Raw genomic sequence first — 18,064 nt, forward strand, 5'->3', positions numbered from 1 at the left:
TCACGACCAAATGGAGTTGAAAAAATAAGCTATTGAGACCTTGAATTTTGTGGAAAATATGAAGGGAAAATTTTGGGCCAACTTTGAGAAAGAATATCGTTTAGTATATGAGAAATTTTGAAGTAAAGATAAAGCCTAAATGAAGTCCGTCGAGTCTAATTTCCAACGCAACAAACCGCTCATCAGTACGATATCGAAATAGAGAATTATGGACGTTGCAATTTAGGCTGACGAAGCAGAAATGCTGCTACAGTAACCAGGCTGCTACAATGCTGCATCAGTACTGCTACAGTACCGACTTGCTACAGTCTGCTACAGTGACCCGACCTGAATTTTACCCTTTATTTAAGGATCAAATCAGATCCTAAGCCTCGTTTTTTCAACCAAGAACATTCCAAATGTTTCCCAAATTTTCTAGAAAACTCTCCCAACTCCTGTCCACTATATTTTAACGCAAACTAAGTGGAATCCTCGAATTTAAGTTTGGACAACATATGGCTGCGATTATAATATCGAATTGCGGTGAAACTTGGCTTGGATTCAAGGTGATAATCGAAGATATAGCAATTCTAGCAGGTGAAAGGTATGAATCTTTCCTTATTAGTATTGATTTAAGCTTATCTATGGAGGAAAAGTTACTAAATGAGCGTATAATGAATTTATGGATCGAGAAATTGGATAAAACATCGTGTGAGATGTTTATGGAATATTTTGGTGTTGATAATATTGTTGTTGATGTTGGTATTGTTGTTGTTATTGTTGGTTGCTGAATTGAGATTTCGGGTTAGGCATATAAACAGGGGAGATGCTGCCCGAATTTCGGCAGATTCTAAAGGGATTTTAATTAAAGGCTTAAGACAAGTGTATGATGGTGAGTCTAATAATAGTATGAACGATTTTATATGTAGATTACAAGTCAGGAGATAAGTGGGGAAGGTCAAGGAGCAAGATTCCAGGTATGCTAAGGCTAAACCTTTCTTTCTTAAGGCATGATTCCTTTGTTGTCAACCTATATATGACATCTTCAATAACCTCATTTCTAAAAGTACCAAAACTTATAGCTCTCAATGTTCTTGTGGTATCCTTGAGCTTGTTTCATGCCTATTGATGTTATTCATTGATGTTGATCCCATCTTATGACTTTGTTCCTTCAAGATGAGATATAGCGATGACGATAGTTTCATAATACCAATAATCCAATGAGTTTAGGAAGGTGTCTTAAAGAATGTTTTGTGGGACATGAATAGAGTTCTAGGGGAGGATCCCTAATGAGGTATTTAATGTTCAAAGAGAGGTTCATGTTGTATCTTAGGATTTGGTTATAGTTTATTCAAGTGGAAAGAAGTACTAATGGCCTGAGCTGTGCTTATAAGTCTTATGTGATTATGTAGATCCTAAGAGCTAAGTGATGACCACAGGAAGGGCATAGAGATTATTTGTTGATGTTTAGTTATGATGTTGATTATAATTACCACTGGTCTACAACCAGTCGGGCAGATGTTATCACCGTGCTACGGCCGGTTGGGCAGATGTATGTATGTATATATGTATTTACCACTGGTCTACGACCAGTTAGGAAGATGTATATATTTACCACTGGACTGCAGCCAGTCAGGCAGTTACCACCGTGCTACGGCCGGTCGGGCAATTACCGCTGATCAGTCGGGCAGTTGCGCTCTACCGTCGGGCGATAATCGGACGGGCAATTATTACCACCGGACTGCAGCCGGTCGGGCAGTTACCACTGATCAGTTCGGCAGTTAGTATAGGATGATTAATAATATAAAGGCACAATGCTATACATAGATATGGTTAAGCATGCGAGAGTATATAGAGACATGTATCATATATGGATCGGGTTGCACGCCGCAACACATATTCAGATAACGTTTGATGATAAGGTAACCAGGACTATGGTAGAGTATACAGACCTAGTAAAGATCGCAACATGATGAAGAGGTATGTGTACATATGCTAGATTTCCATCGGTAGTTCAGAAATGCCAGGTTGATTCTTATTCTTCTCTTCTTTAGTATATGGCTATTTTGTTGCACTTTCCGCCTTGTATACTTAGTACATTGCTCGTACTGACATCCCTTTGCTGGGGGCGCTGCGTTTCATGCCCGCAGGTCTTGAGATACAGCTTGACGGATCTTTCAGTAAGGATACCAGCTCAGCAGGCAGTGTCGTAGCGCTCCACTTGCTTCGGAGTTGCCCTGTGAGTCAGCATGGCTGCATATGCATTTGTATGGGTATGGCGGGGCCATGTTCCGGTCACTTTATGTCATGTACTCCTGTAGAGGCTCGTAGACAGATATGCACAGTTAGATATCTTATAATTATCTCGACTTGTACTATGTTGTATCATTATTATGGATAGCCTTACCGGCATATGCACTCGAGATTAGTTTGAAGACATAACTATGTTATCTTTTGGGCTTGTGCCCCTATGGCATATAATACCTTGGTCTTATGTTTCCTTTCGAGATACAGAAAACATGAGTTACAGTTGGTTCGCTCGGTTCTCGTAAGGTGCCGAGTGCCAGTCATGCCTTACCAAGGTTAGGGTGTGACATATATGAGTCTTTTATTGAAATTTCCTATGTGTGTGCACTTACTACAGATTATTACTCAATAGTGATGAGCGAAAATCCTAATGGGACCAATAACCAAAGTATTTATAAGTAACTACAATTAAGATGTTTTTGCCACCATTGGGAATCTTGAAATCTAGGATGAAAAATAATCATACATGCAAATTGAAGGTTATTATTGAGGATTTCAAATACCAAAATAGCATTTGCTAGTTAGAAGAGTAAGAGGTCCTTTCTAGTCCGGGGGGAGATGCATTACGAGAATTTATTAGAGTCCGTTAGAATTTCAACTTGTTCTAGCTCATGCGATAAAGGTCATGCAGTAGAGTGGATGCGATCGTAACATCATTAGCATACCGGATCCCATTACCACTCCAAGGTTAAGCGTGCTGGGGTGAGAGTAATACTAGGAGGGGTGATCCCCTGGGAAGTGTGTTAAGAGTCCTACAAATTCAGATATAAGGGATAGATGAGAAGCTAGAGTAACCTAAGGGAAATTGGAGTATGTAGAGTGGTTGGAAACCCTAAAAGGCCGCGAAGGATAAGGTAGACTAGACCGGCAAAGAGAAAGAAGGTGCATCACAGCTCTAGAATTAGGATGAGTTCGAATAGTATTTGGAAATAGTTAGTAGACACACACACACACACACACACATATATATATATATATATATATATATGTGTGTGTGTGTGTGTGTGTGTGTGACATCCCATATGTGGCTGCGCCAACCGGTATGTATGTCCCAGCAACTGACGGGCGGTATACTAAAGGCATTAATCGAATAGATTGGTGAAGTTCAAGTGATAGATGTTACAAGGTAAGCTGATGTAATTTTCACTACAGGTTAGAGTTGGAAAGTCCTAATGTAATAACATCAGGGAAAGGAAGAAAGTGAGTACATAAGAAGTATAGGATTAGAATGTCTAGAGCAAAGGAAAAAGTATAAGGAACAAAAGATGAATGTGTGGGGTGAGAGAACAGGATTCGATAAGTGAGACTAAAAGATAGTAACCATAAATAAGGATGTGAAGTAAGAGAGATAATGAACAAGCCTTGCAATGATACTAAGAGATTTTCAGCTCTCAAGCGATACATAAAGGGATAAATGTGTAATTATATTGACACGTTGCCTCGAAAGTGGAGCAGCTTTCCTAAAAGATAATTTTAGAATAGAACGGATTTGTATGTTTAAAGGAATATTTCACGAACTTCAGGGTGAATATTATAAAATAAAAATTAGAGAAGGGGCACTCGAGGAGGAAGAAACTCAAGGAAGGTTTGAGGATGAAAGTAGGAACGGTACACTAATGGGCTGGTCAAAGAGAGAAGAAAGAAGAGAGTATATTTGCAAGGTTTCGCGATACGAACAAGAAGTGGCAAAACGCTGGAAGAACTACAATGCATAGATGGGATGCAAATAAGTAGTCAAGGAAAATTTCGAATAAGTGAGCTAAGTGAATAAAAGGATTGCTAGTAGAAGTGGAAGAGTGTAGCATATTAACCCTAAATAATATATTGTAGACGTAAAGTGAAACCGGAAACTCAGAGTAAGAAGAATTTCAGTGATAATGATCGTGGAGGGAGATGAGGGATAAAAAGAGCAAAGTGTGACCAAAAGCTCCTTAAAATGTTTTGATGGATTCCAATGTCCCTATTAACCTGTTGATTCAGGAAATGTTCAATCATAAAAGGTAGAAGCAGAAGGGCCTTAAAGAAGGCAGCGAAAATGGACCTGTAATGCATAAGCGCCTCGTTTAAATGCAAAGCCCTCGATTAGCGGAAAGAAAAATAAGTCAAGCTATACGATGAGAGAATTCCGGTGCTATAAGAGACCAAAAGAGTTGGAGGATCGTTAAGGTTTGGCCGATGACTACTGATACTCAAGAGTTACTGGTGTATGAGACCACCCTTAAAAAGGGGAGGGGGGGGGGGAGAGCAGATCTAATCCATGAATGAGGTATGGCATTGTCAAAATTCAAAAGAAATAAAGATGTTAGCTTAAAGAGGCCGAAATTCGGGACGTAGTGGTATATCAAGAATGCATTAAGAGGGAGTAGAAACAAATTAAAGATAAGCATACCACAAGAAGTTATGAAAAGGAATTAAAATGGATCAAGAGAATACTTCATGCGGACATGAGATATGATATTTCTAGACCAGGGAAGTTTGCGCCGCACCTAAATAGGCAACAACGTATCCTAAAGAATAATAAAGAGAGTAAGGAAGGTCTCCAAGATAATTTCACAGAGAACGATGGAAAGGATGACGAACCAAAAGGACACTTGGGATGACAACAAGAGGGAATTTTAATCCAAGAAAGGATGACTATTGTAGTAAAAGTAGCAACGGTTGGTAGTTTGGCAATTTCCAAGGGAAGGAAGAGCTTTGTTCGGCCGCATCACCGGATATTAGGAAGCACCCACGGATCACTAATTATACTAAACATGAGAGCATATACTATTGTAAGAAGGCCACACTGGATAGCTAACAGAGAATAACGATTGATGAGGGAATCGCCGGTACAAGGAAATTGATGATAAATATACTTACGTTGCAAGAAAGTCATAATGAAGTAAGAATTTCTATAGCCTTATGCTTCTTGATTTATATCGTGAGATTTGAGGGAAGGAAGCTAAAGAAAAAGTTTTCGTAGGAGCTCAAAGATGCGATGAGCTATGAAATTAGTTTGAACTCGGATTATAGATTGTTCCTACCGATACGCACCGAAGAATAATAAAAATTGTGAGGAAGCATTATGTATATATGCATTTTGGATATTGTTATAACCGATCTTGGAAAGAAACTGGGGACGATAGTTTGAGGAACATAACCATTATATTTACTAGCCAGAGAGAGATATTGAACAAAAAATTGGGGCGTCAGTGTAAGAGAGGTTGCGTTGAGGATGTAAAGGATTGGAGAGCCTTACTAATGAACTGCAAGGAATCAATACGGTGTGTATCCAAGATCAACAGGTATAGGAAGGGATAGCCCGAGATGGCACCGAAGGAGTAAATGCAAAAGGGCGTCGTAGCTCAGCAATAGAGCTGCCCATTAATAGGGATATAAAGAGTGAGAAAAAGGGAGTACTTGCAAGATGACGAGCAGTTATGGCCTCGAAAGTCAAGACTATGGTAATGGAAACAAAACGAGAGCAGAATACGAGTTAATACCTAATTATGGACACAAGAACAAAGAGGTAATGGAACTCATAGCTGAGTCCAATGGAAGGGTTAGGACGGAAAAAAAAGAGACTGATTAATTTATCGCATAAAGATATGGCGATCAGATTCTAAGAGAAAGGCAACCGTTTTATGAAACCAATAGAGATGCTGTGGGTTTGCATACTAACACATTCGAGGACGAATGTTTTAAAGGGGAGAAGGATGTTACACCCCGTAGTTCGGTATGTTGAAATTCATAAATGTTGGTCGCCCTAAGTATTGACCTTGGAGTCACACCCAAGCATAGGTATGATTGCATGCGTTTATGCTATGATCATGAAGATTTAGTTCATGTAGTAAGCCATGAGAGAATTGGAAAGTAGGTGAATTGTAAAAACCATGTTCGTGGGACCGACTTTGAGAAAGGACATCTTCTAGAATATGATGTATTTTGAGGCAAGGCAAAAAGCCTAGGGCGAAGTTCATGAAATCTATCCTCCAATGTAACAAATCGCTCCTTGATATAACATCGGGGTAAGGGGATATGGACATTGTAAGTCAGGTTCGCAAGCCTGGAAAAATGGTTTGCGCGTTAAAGCCATCAGATGTTACACCTCGTTATTTTGGATTTTGAGGTTCGTTAGGTGTTAGTTATTTTAATTTCAATCTGGAGTGATATGCGCCTATCTTATGGTTATGAGGGTTTAAGATCATATATGAGAACTATCGGAAAGAGTGGAGGTCGAACGGGTGAAGAACGAAAATCTGGTCGAATTGGGCAGACTTGCCCTACGCGTTAACTACAGGGGACTACGTTCGCGATGGCCATAAAAATTTTAGACCATCACGTTCGCGAGAGACCCTCGCGTTCGCGAAGGTTAGTGATTAAGTCGGTTTCCACCGACTTCAACACCCTATATAAGGGTCAAGACTCCTTTTTTCTCATGAAATAATACCTCTCTAAGCTGAGCAAACATATAAGGGCTTTTAGGTCATAACACGTGAGGGATTGGAGTGATTTTGATTCATCGAGGCTCGGGTAGCACATGATCCTGATTCTAGTATTGTTTTGCGGTGGATTTTAGCGTGGATATCAAAGATATTGCTGTTTTAACAAAAATAAGGTATGAATCTCTTTCTATTTACATTAATACCAGTTTATTCTCGGAGACAAAGTCGTTAAATAATTGTATAGTAAGTTAGTTATGGAATTTGGAAAACAGCGTGTGGGCTGTTTTATAGCACATGTTGGTGTTAAAAGTGATGTTGTTAATATTGGTATTGATGTTGTTGTTGTTGGTTGCTGAATTACAATTTTGGGCTAGGCATATAAACAGAGGAGATACTGCTGAAATTTCGGCAGATTCTAGAAAGATTTATTTTGAGGCTTAGGATAAGTATATGACAATAAACCTAATTATAGCATGAATGGTCTTGTATGTGGATTGCGAGACCGGAAATTGGTTGAAAAGCCGAGGCGTGAATTTTCAGGTATGTTAAGGCTAGTCCCTTTCTTTCTTAAGGCATGATCCTATGTTATGCTTCTATATATTTTCATAACCTCCTTACTTTCAAAAGTTAGAAGTTCATGATTCAAAGACATGACTCATTTTCTGATAATCCACAAATGTTTTCCAAAATGTCCATAGTTTCCAGACAAGAAATTTATGATTTTGTAAGCTCTTATGACAACAACGATGGACATGTTTTTACAATGATAACGATGATATCAAAGATGAGAATATTTCAATGATGTTTATGATGATGATGATTTCATGTTTAAAAGTCCCAAGCTTATGAGGACAATGTGAATATGAGAATGTTAAGCTATTTCTTGACATTCTCAATTTTATTCATTGATGCTGATTTCATCTCATGTTAGTCGTTCCTCCGAGGTGAGAAATAGCGATGATGATCATTCCTTAATATAATCATAGGTTACCGATCTTACGTCACCCTGATAGAGTGGTAGCTTTTGATTAGGCTCTCATGCATGCTTATTCTTACGTATGATTACACCGGGCTTAGTTGGCCAGGCAGACACCACTACGGTGGGCATAGTGGGCAGCTTATGATTACACCGGGCCTAGTTGGCCAGGCAGATATCACTACGGTGGGCATAGTAGGCGGCTTATGATTACACCGTGTCTAAATAGCACGGGCAGACACACCTAGTGGGAGGTGTTAAATGATTACTCCGGATGTGAGAGGCCCGAACGCAGGCTAATGATGTTATTTTATTCAAATAGTTTATGTATGCATGTATAATATGTTAAAAGGTAAAAGTGAGCATGCCTGATTCTGCCTTAAGAGGCAAGCAGTTATAGTTATACTTTCTTCTTATGTCTTCTATATTTCCTTATTATATTGTCATATATGCCTTACATACTCAGTACTCTGTTCGTACTGACGTCCTTTCTTGTGGATGCTGAGTTCATGCCCACAGGTTCAGATAGCCAGCCGAGTGAGCCAGACTAGTAGGGCATTTTCCAGTTCCAGCCAGCAAGCTCCACTTGGACTGGACCTACAGCCCTATGGTATGCAATTTTGATATGTACATATATGGGTATGACGGGGCCTTGTCCTGTCTCTTCGATAGTTATACTCCATAGAGGTTTGTAGATAGTTGTGTACAGTAGGGACGTAATGCAATCCTGTTAGCCATTATTTGTGTGCAGTACGTGTAGTGGCCAAATCGACCTCGGTTGTTGCCTTTTGTGTGTGTGCCTATGAATACATATCTACCTGCGTGATTTATAAGCTTTGTGGTAGAACTCTTTATACGAATGCTATAGCGGACAGTATCGCTTAGACATTAGTTAAAGTTGGGCCGCCAGGTTATCTAGTATGGAGCCGATGCGAGTTGGGAGCGCTCAATCAGTAGTGGTCGGGTACTCGTCACGGCTCATCACTGTGGGTCGTGACAACTATTAAGTGCTCGATGCCTGAGGTCGCTTGCCGGATTCGAGAGAGGGCTCATTGTCGAGTTCGTTTCTAGGATGAGTGGTACATGGACTTCGCGGGTCCCTGAATAGGTCATGACTATGAAGGCGTGGAGGTATTCCGCTTGGAGCATGTGTGTACAGAGATTACATTGGCCTTTGTATTTCTTTCCATTGCATCGTACATGCATTCATATTACATCCATTCACACCTCTAATTCTGGTTGTTGAATCTATTGTATTGCTTGGTGTGTTTTAGTCTTGATTCTTTGGTTGTTGACTCATTTGAGATGCTTTGTGCTTGTTTAACACTTACCTAGAGACTTGATAGATTTGAGGTGTTCTGGTTCGACAATTTGGACGTTCGAAGTGGTAAATCAACGATGGGGTTTGAATTAATTTGAGTTGTGGAGAACTTTTCGAAATTTGAATTAAGGAAATTTGAGCAAAGGCACCTTAGTGGAGGTACATGGGAACATTAGTAGGACTGTGTATAGTGTGTGGCATACTACTATCTCCAGGATTGACTTGGCTAGTTTCTAAGAATTATGATTACGCGGTATATTATTGAGTGGGATCGAGTGATAGTCAGAGTTGGTAGCGGTGATTATCATCGATTAGAAATTGAGGAACTGAAAAGACAAGAAAAGGTATAGTTGATTGAGAATAGGAAAGAATAAGGTACATCTTCGAAATTACTTAGTCTTTTATGGATTGTGATGTTGTTGTCCGGCTAATTTCAGATGAGGTGTGATTGTTGCGTACGCTTAAGGAAAGAAGTCTACAGAAATGGTGAAAGTGATATGACAAAGTTCCGTGAAGTTGATGTTACATCCCATGTTTTCATGCGTTCGAAAGCATGCGAGTTAAATGACATTAGTAACGGAAACAAGGTTATCCCCCAAGCTTATAGGTTGTTAGAATGATGGTACAGATGTATCGTAAAGATTAGAAGTTAAACCAATAGAAGAAAATAGGTTTCGTCGAGGTTCGAAATTTATTTGAATGAAATACGGTCCAAGCTATAATATCTCATATTTTGGACTAGGAAATTGAACCGTCCATCATGAGCAAATTTACCCGAGTCCGAATAATTTGGTTATATTCAAGCATGAAAATCAAGAACTCGGTGTATACGAGTAATGAAGTCCCGAAATGATTAAAGATGGAAGAGTGTGACAACGATGATTGCAAATAATATTTTATGTATGGTAAATGAGGCTATGGACTAGTGTTATATTACATGGTCATGATAAGGGGTATATGGAGTATGTTAAAGGTGATCACTATTTAATTAAATTGAGATCAAGAAATTAATTATGTGGATAATTGGTTATATGTTTAATTTTAGTGGGAGATTAATTACCTCTAAGTAACTTATGGTTAATGATTAAGGTGGACATCATGACCCTCTACGTGGCAGCAACTAGTGACTAAGTAAATAAAGCGGCTAGGTGGCATCCCTAGAAGAAGTGCTTGTTTTTACAAGATAAGTTTTAAGAAGTGGGACCCATGGTCCACTAAGAGGACTACAAACCCCAAATTTCATCTAAGTGAGATATGTATGGAATATTAAATGAAGGGGCAGAAGCAAAGTGATATGTATTGCAATCATAATTTTCCATTTTGGAGAGGAATACGAGTTATTTTTTTTGGAAGAATAGATACAAGGTTTTTAGTTGAAGCAACAGACCAAGACGAAGCAACGAATTACCAAAAATAACATAAAGCAAGTAGGAGATTTATCCATAGTGAAGTAAGGTGGAAGAAGATTGTTACTTGGCATATAAGGTAAGAATCTCCTCTCCTAGGTATATTTAAATAAATCCAGGTCATAGCTAAATTATGAGATGAGAATTACGAAATTAATTGTGGGAAATCGGATAAATTGTTATTGTTATCGTGTGGGCTATTTGGTGATTGTTATGAGTTACTTTGTGGGACGGAATATCATGGGAATTAGTTGTAGTTGTAGTTGTTGTTGTTTTTGTTGCCGTTATACTATGTATATATGAAAATAAAGAAGTGTATACAAGCATTAGTATACGAAGGTATATTGGGCTGTTTTGGAAGTGATTTAAGAATGAATTTGATTCTATTTGGATATGTATTTGTTGATATTGTTGTTGGTATTGTGATTGATATTTTGTCTAACTTGGAATCACGCGGATTATTATGTTGTTAGGGAAGATGCTGCCCGAATATCGTTAGATTTCAAAGTAATTAAGGATTGGTTTGAAAGAGTATCTTAATTTGATTATTGGCATATGTGGTATTGTTTGTAGATTGGTGAAGCCCGAGACCTAAGTTATGGTTAACTTGAGAAGCGACAAGGTATGTTAAGGCTATCCCTTCTTTCTTTTTGGCATGATGAACATACATGACTCCAATGAATTCTAGTTCTCAGCGGTACTTGACATGACAATTGTCTTTGATTCTCAAGTGTTGGTTTATTCTAATTATTCTATTGAGTCTCAGATGATGATTTAGTTTGTATATGGTTGCTTCTGATATTCTAATCGTGCATAACGTTATTACATCATTTCACCGAGTCCCGGGCTAGGTATGTATTCGTGCACAGATTCATTGCATTATTCACCGAGTCCCTCACTAGAGGGCCGGGTACGGTATATATATGATTATTATATTATACATGGATTGGGCCGTACGTTCCTCAGCACTATAATATTATATATGGATCGGGCCGTACATTCCTCGACACTATTATATTATATATGGATCGGGCCATATGTTCCTCGGCACTATTATATTATATATGGATCGGGCTGTATGCAGCACTATCAGGTATATTATAACCTATGTCTATAATATGCCACAGAGTCAGTTTCAGTCATATAGAGTTACACAGATATTCTCAGATGTTAGCCACAGATACATTCAAATATTGAGACTGGTTTTCATGATTCATCTGTACTTGATGTTCTTATGCCTTACATACTCGGTACATTGTTCGTACTGACGTCCCTTTGCCTGGGGGCGCTGTGTTCATGCCACACAGTCCTAGATTATTTTGCAGGTAAAAGTATTCAGCTAGGATGATTGTGTCACGACCCAGCCCTGTGGGCCGCGACTGGTGCCCTACTTGGACACCCAGACAGACAAACATACCAAATCGTAACACACTTATCCAAATCGAATACATAGAGATAGCATATACGGCCACAAATACTATATGTCGTCTCAAACTATATCAAACTGTTTCAAACACATTTCAACGCAACCGTGTGCGGACATATATATATATATATAACGAAAAGCCGGCAAGGCTATCAAATATGTCAAAAGCCGACAAGGCTGTCAAATGGCACAACGGCCCAAACCGCATATACAAATGCACGCCGACAAGGCTGCCACAAACATATACAAAATGCACGCCGACGAGGCTGCCATAACGAATAGAGTCATGCAACACATCCGTACAGAAGTAGGCACACACACCCACAACTACGTCTACAGACCTCTAAACAGACAAACCGAATCATATGGTGGGACAGGGCCCCGCCGTGCCCCTGAACAAATACATATATATATATATATATATAGCGAACGAATATATACCAAAATGTGTGCTCTGAAATGAGAAGAGCACTCCAAACAGCAGAAGAGGGTGTCCTAAATGGGTAGATCACCAAACTGTGCGTTTGTACCTGCGGGCATGAAACGCAGCCCCCCGAAGAAAGGGGATCAGTACGAAATATGTACTGAGTATGCAAAGCAGAATATACAGAAAGCAAATCTGAGACATAAACGAAATGGAAGTACCAAACATAAGTGCAAATCTAACATATCAAAATTTGCTTACTTTAAAAAAATATGTAAGTAATGCATAGGGTACAGAAGAATATGGTCGCCCACCCGTCGATGGCGCCATAACACAGCATAACACCAGAAAGTTTCAAATCTCCGTATCCCCGTCACATATCACATCACAACATAACGCCATACACAGCATAACACCAAATAGAGGTGGAACCCGACCCTCTTTTGCGAGTAGCTCGGTGAACCATAAACACAGCATAACTCCGGAGTATATCAAAATGCGCACGACAACAGAACCGGCCCGGGACTTGGCGAAAGGAATAACAAAATGCACGAATAGAGTCGTGAGTAGTCATATGCATAAAATCATTATCATAAATTCAAACATAAGTAAAATAATCATATTTGAAATCGGAATAATAGTCATACCAAATTCTTTCAAAGATTCTCCGAATTACATAAAGGAAAGTCGCGGAACCCACGGACGGGTATCGACCCGAATCGGGCCCTCTCATGGAAAACATACTCATTATACATCATGCAAACTCTTATGAAAATATTGGAACAATCCGAGCCTTTATGCGAAAGATATGGCATTCAGAAACAAATTACGAAATTCTTTAAAGTGAACCCTTTTTGTACAAAGTTTGGAAATCACTTCTTTCAAAAGAACATAATGGTTCATATTTCATCAAATCATACATAAGAGTGCCAAGGAATATATATATAAATCATATCATGCTCGGATTTCGGATTTGGAATTTCCTTAAGGCTCTAATCTAGCCTATGTAAAACTAAGGCATGCCAAGGAAAGAAGGTTGCTTTACATACCTCGTACGCACTCCAAGATAGTCAATCTAAAGTAAATCCCAATCTACGCCTCGGGCTCCCCAAGGTCTACAAATATGCCAACGAATATCCAATATTAAACATAGGCACTTAAGCCATTCATTCCAAACTAATATTAAATTCTACAGAAAATTCGGCAGCATTTCCCCTGTAAATAGGCCAACCCGAGAATTTAACTCGTCCAAAATCAACAACAACAACAACAATAACCAACCTAGAAACATCGATAACCAATTCAAAAGGCAATATAGCAATAGTAACTCTCTTTTTCATCATTCACAACTTTCCAAATATCCAAATCAATGGCTTACCTTCAAGCCAACATCAACGCTTATACATTCAAATACTAACCCAAACCCATACTAACAACATTCAAGAACATTCTAAACCGTTTACATAATTTTTCCAGCAATCCAATAATTGGCTCCAATGTGGCCGAAAACAGCCCCTAGAAACCGAGAGCAGCCCCCATCCACATTTCGCAATTTCAATTCATGATTCGTATCAATAATCCACCATATAACGATATCATTTTCACAAATATACGAATTACATCAAACGCACAATAAGTCTCAAATCAGCCCACACAATTTCAACAAGAACAACAACATATCAAAACAGCCCCCAACTATAACATAACGATGCCCGAAATTCTAACGAACACTTACAATATACCAAGCAGCCCATATGCACTTCTTATACCTTATTTCATGCAATATTTTCAGAAATTTCAGGGAAATACAACAGCATCCACTCGACACCACATCGTCTACTCATGTGCAATAAAACCACATTATTATCTCTATAATCCTTACAACAACCCACAACAATTTAACTCCAACTCTAACTATTAAATTCCTTCACTCTCCTCACATAATCCATGATTACAACAACCAAAATATTAATTCAAATCAGTCCATCAATTTCAATTAAAACATCCCCTCACCCATAAATTTCAACAAAACAACAAACGAGTTTATAATGTTGTTTTCTCCGTTCTAATTCGTTAAAACTCTAAATAAACACTTTAATAACATAAAAGGAATTTTATAAATACCTTATCAGAAGCTCCACCACGAAAATTTCATCCCCCAAGACCAATATTTATCTCAAATTGAAGGCAACGTAACGTACAACGTTTTTCTCTTCATGTGCTTCGGGATTCGGAGCTCGGATTTTGATCAAAATGGCTTCCTTAGCCTAGGAGCTCTCTCTCTCTCTCTCTAATGTTTTTGGAGGATATTAGCTGAAAATGATCAGCCCTCAAGTGAATTTGCTATATATATTAACGTTAATGGGCCTCATGGGCCAAAACATTAGTGTTTGGGTCGGGTCTAAACTTGCTGCCCTGCCAGCCCAAATTGCATCGTCCATATTTACTTATCCAAATATCATTTTGACGAGAGGTTTGTTGCGTTGGAAACTAGACTCGATGAACTTAAATTTAGGATTTTGAAAAACCTTAAAACTCCTCATATACCAGGAGATATGCCTCCAACAATATGGGCTAAAAATCTGGTCCGAGATTTTTCTGAAGTTGTTCGGATTCATTTCGTTCAGATTCGTTTAACTTCTAATCCTCTTCTGACCCTCGTGTAACCTCTTATACATACATATACATACTCATATACATACATAACAATCCATACACATCTCGAAGGGTCCGGAGAATCACAATAACCTTAAACATAACTGGAGAACTTACGAAGCTTCGACGAAACTCCAATCGCAAAAATATATTCATATCTTTTATCCATCTTCTATATCATTACTAATAATCTCAAATACTTTAAAAGGGCACTCACATTACCTCATATACACTCATAACGCGATTTCAAATCCTCTAGGTTACGATGTCACCTCGGGATACTTAAGGCAACCATATATATATAACGATATTCTTACTAACTCGATTAACTTTCCTTGAACTTTCTTAACTCATTCTTTCTTGTCTTAATTAAATAGCACAGACTCTTACGGGGTGTAACAGATTGGCTATCAGCTGGATTGACAAACTCTATTTTCTTCTTGGAGCGGTGCCGAGTCATTATGGTTATCCTATGCGTATATGGGTATGTCGGGGCCCTGTCCCGACTCATATGGCTCAGGTGTTTACTCTTAGAGACTTTGCAGACAGTGTCCTGTGGTTAGTATATTGAGATGTCATGTGTTGAGTAAAACGACCATGTAGGCCGATATGTCAGTTTGACTTACTCGGTTTTTGATTTATTGAGTATCGTTCGCACATTCTATAGTTTGACTGAAAGTACTTTACTATATTTCCAAAAACTTATATATGTCCAGTTTCATTACGTGAATGCCGGAGGGTTCGCTCAGCTCTAAATAAGAGTTGGGTGCCCATCATGCCCTAATTGGATTGGGGTGTGACAAAGTGGTATCGGAGCAGTTCGTCGTAGGGGTTGTGTTACACCTCAAAAAATTTCCCATCAGCATACAGTGAATAGCATTTGATGACCCTAATCGAGATTTCAAAAGACATTTAAGGTAAGGGAAGAAAGTTGTTAAGGGAAGCAGGTTATATGTTGTGTGTCGGGCAAGAATTTTGAGTATCGAATTAATAAGATTTTAAAGATGTTTTGGAGAGGGGTTATAACGACCCTTAGATTGTTAGCGAAGTGCTAAATAAGTGTTAAGAAGGTTCCATAAGGATCAGAGATTAAACGAAGTGACAAGAAAAAGATCAGTGAGAGGATAGGTTATACGGTCGATTATACGGACCGTATAATGTTATACGGCCCGTATAATGGACCGTAAGAGTGTCACAGAATGAAGTTTTTGAGGTGGTGATTTCAAGGTCAATTATACAGACCGTATAAAATTATACGACTCGTATAATGAGCCGTCAAATTGACACAGAATGGATGGTCACTGGAGCAGTTTTACGGTCAATTATACAGACCGTATAAATTTATACAGACCGTAAAATTGTCCGTATAATTGCCCGACAAAATCAGATTTTGAGTTATTAAAAGGAGACCCAAGTTCATTTTATTCCATTTTTCTCCTATACAAGTCAAGAACTCTCTAGAATATTCTCCACTCTTCATCCACAAGAAACCCAAGGAAATTGATGATCAACTTCATTAAACCAACAAAAATCAAGAGTGTGAAGCACATTAGAGTTATCTAAGCCAAGAAACTTCAAGAGAGGTGAACTAGGGTTTTGGTGCTAGAAGAGTATTTCTATTCAAGGATTGTTTCTACACTATCTAAGGTAAATTTTGTGGTATTTTCATGATGTTTGATGTATTGATAAGTTGAAACACTTGGATTGTAGAAGAGTATAGAAAATGGGTCATAAATGTGTGAATAGTATCATTGTTGAGTAGCAGTTGGAATGAATCATGAATATAGGTATGTTGAGATTGTAAATATGTTATGGATGACATTTAGAACATGGGATGAGTATTATATATGAAAGAACGTAATAGTAAACGATGACCATGATTATGGAGAATTTGAAGTGAAATGGTGAAATGCGGGCAATGCAACTGAATGATGATTGTCGTTGCTATATTGTGAATGTTGTTATTAACGTTTGGGAATTGATATAGAATATGGGAAAAGTAGTAGAGACAAAGGAAATGCTTCACAATTTTCTCTAGCTTTCGTAAGCTTGTTCTTATAATTGTTAGGTAATGTCGATACGAATTCTCTTGAAGGTAGAACGTGTGCATTAAAGGAGAACGAGCAAGCGATAGACTAGTTAAACGATAAAGGTATGTAAGGTTAATCCCTTTCTTCAAAGGCATGATTCTTCCAAGTTTTCCATGATCATCCTATACGATGGAGACTATGAGTCCCTAAACATACCAAACTACATACGTACATGATTAAGAAAGGAAATATGATACGAGCATGATATGATGATCCTATAACGTTAATGATGTCCTTATTGTTAACACTCACCTTAAATTGTTAGTTCCTTCAAGGTGAGATAAGATGTTGATGATTTCTCCATAATATAATCGGGGGCTCACGACCTTATGTCACCCCGACATAGTCATAGTTTCCTTTAAAGTCCAATGTATGCTCTTAATTGTCACGACCCAGCTAGGGGCCGTGGCGAGTACCCGGGGCTAGCCACCGAGCACCGCTCGCTCTATTACTCATCTCACACAATTAATGCTCTTTTTATCATATTTATACTCAAATCATGGAAAAATCATAGTTTGTACGAAAACATAAATACTTTTTTCAAAATAGTGAGTACATATATACATTAAAAATGTGAGACCATGCTACCCACACTGCGCATCTACGAGCCTCTACTGACATACTATACAAATAGACGGAACAAGACTCCGTTATGCCAAAAATATATACTTGAATGCCAAAGATTAATCATAAGCACCTCTGGACGATGGAGTGCCTTCAATCCGCTGACAGTTCCTAAGAATCTTGATCGAGCTCGTTTCCCTGTCTACCTGTGGGCATGAACACAGCGTCCAAGGAAAAGGACGTCAGTACGAATGTTGTACTGAGTATGAGAGGCATAAACAATGAAAGAGAACAACAATAATATAGGGAGAACATCAATACGAACATCTGAATCTGAACAATAATCATAAGAGGAGTGATATATGTTGTCTTACTCATACTCATCATCAAATCATGTATGCATGAAATGCAAGCTGCCCGTCCTTACCGGAACGGTGTGATAATCAATAATATAAGCCCGCGTCCAGGCCTCCCGCGTCCGGGGTACCATCT

The sequence above is a fragment of the Lycium barbarum genome, chromosome 2 (assembly GCF_019175385.1).
Source record: "Lycium barbarum isolate Lr01 chromosome 2, ASM1917538v2, whole genome shotgun sequence".
Lineage (NCBI taxonomy): Eukaryota > Viridiplantae > Streptophyta > Magnoliopsida > Solanales > Solanaceae > Lycium > Lycium barbarum.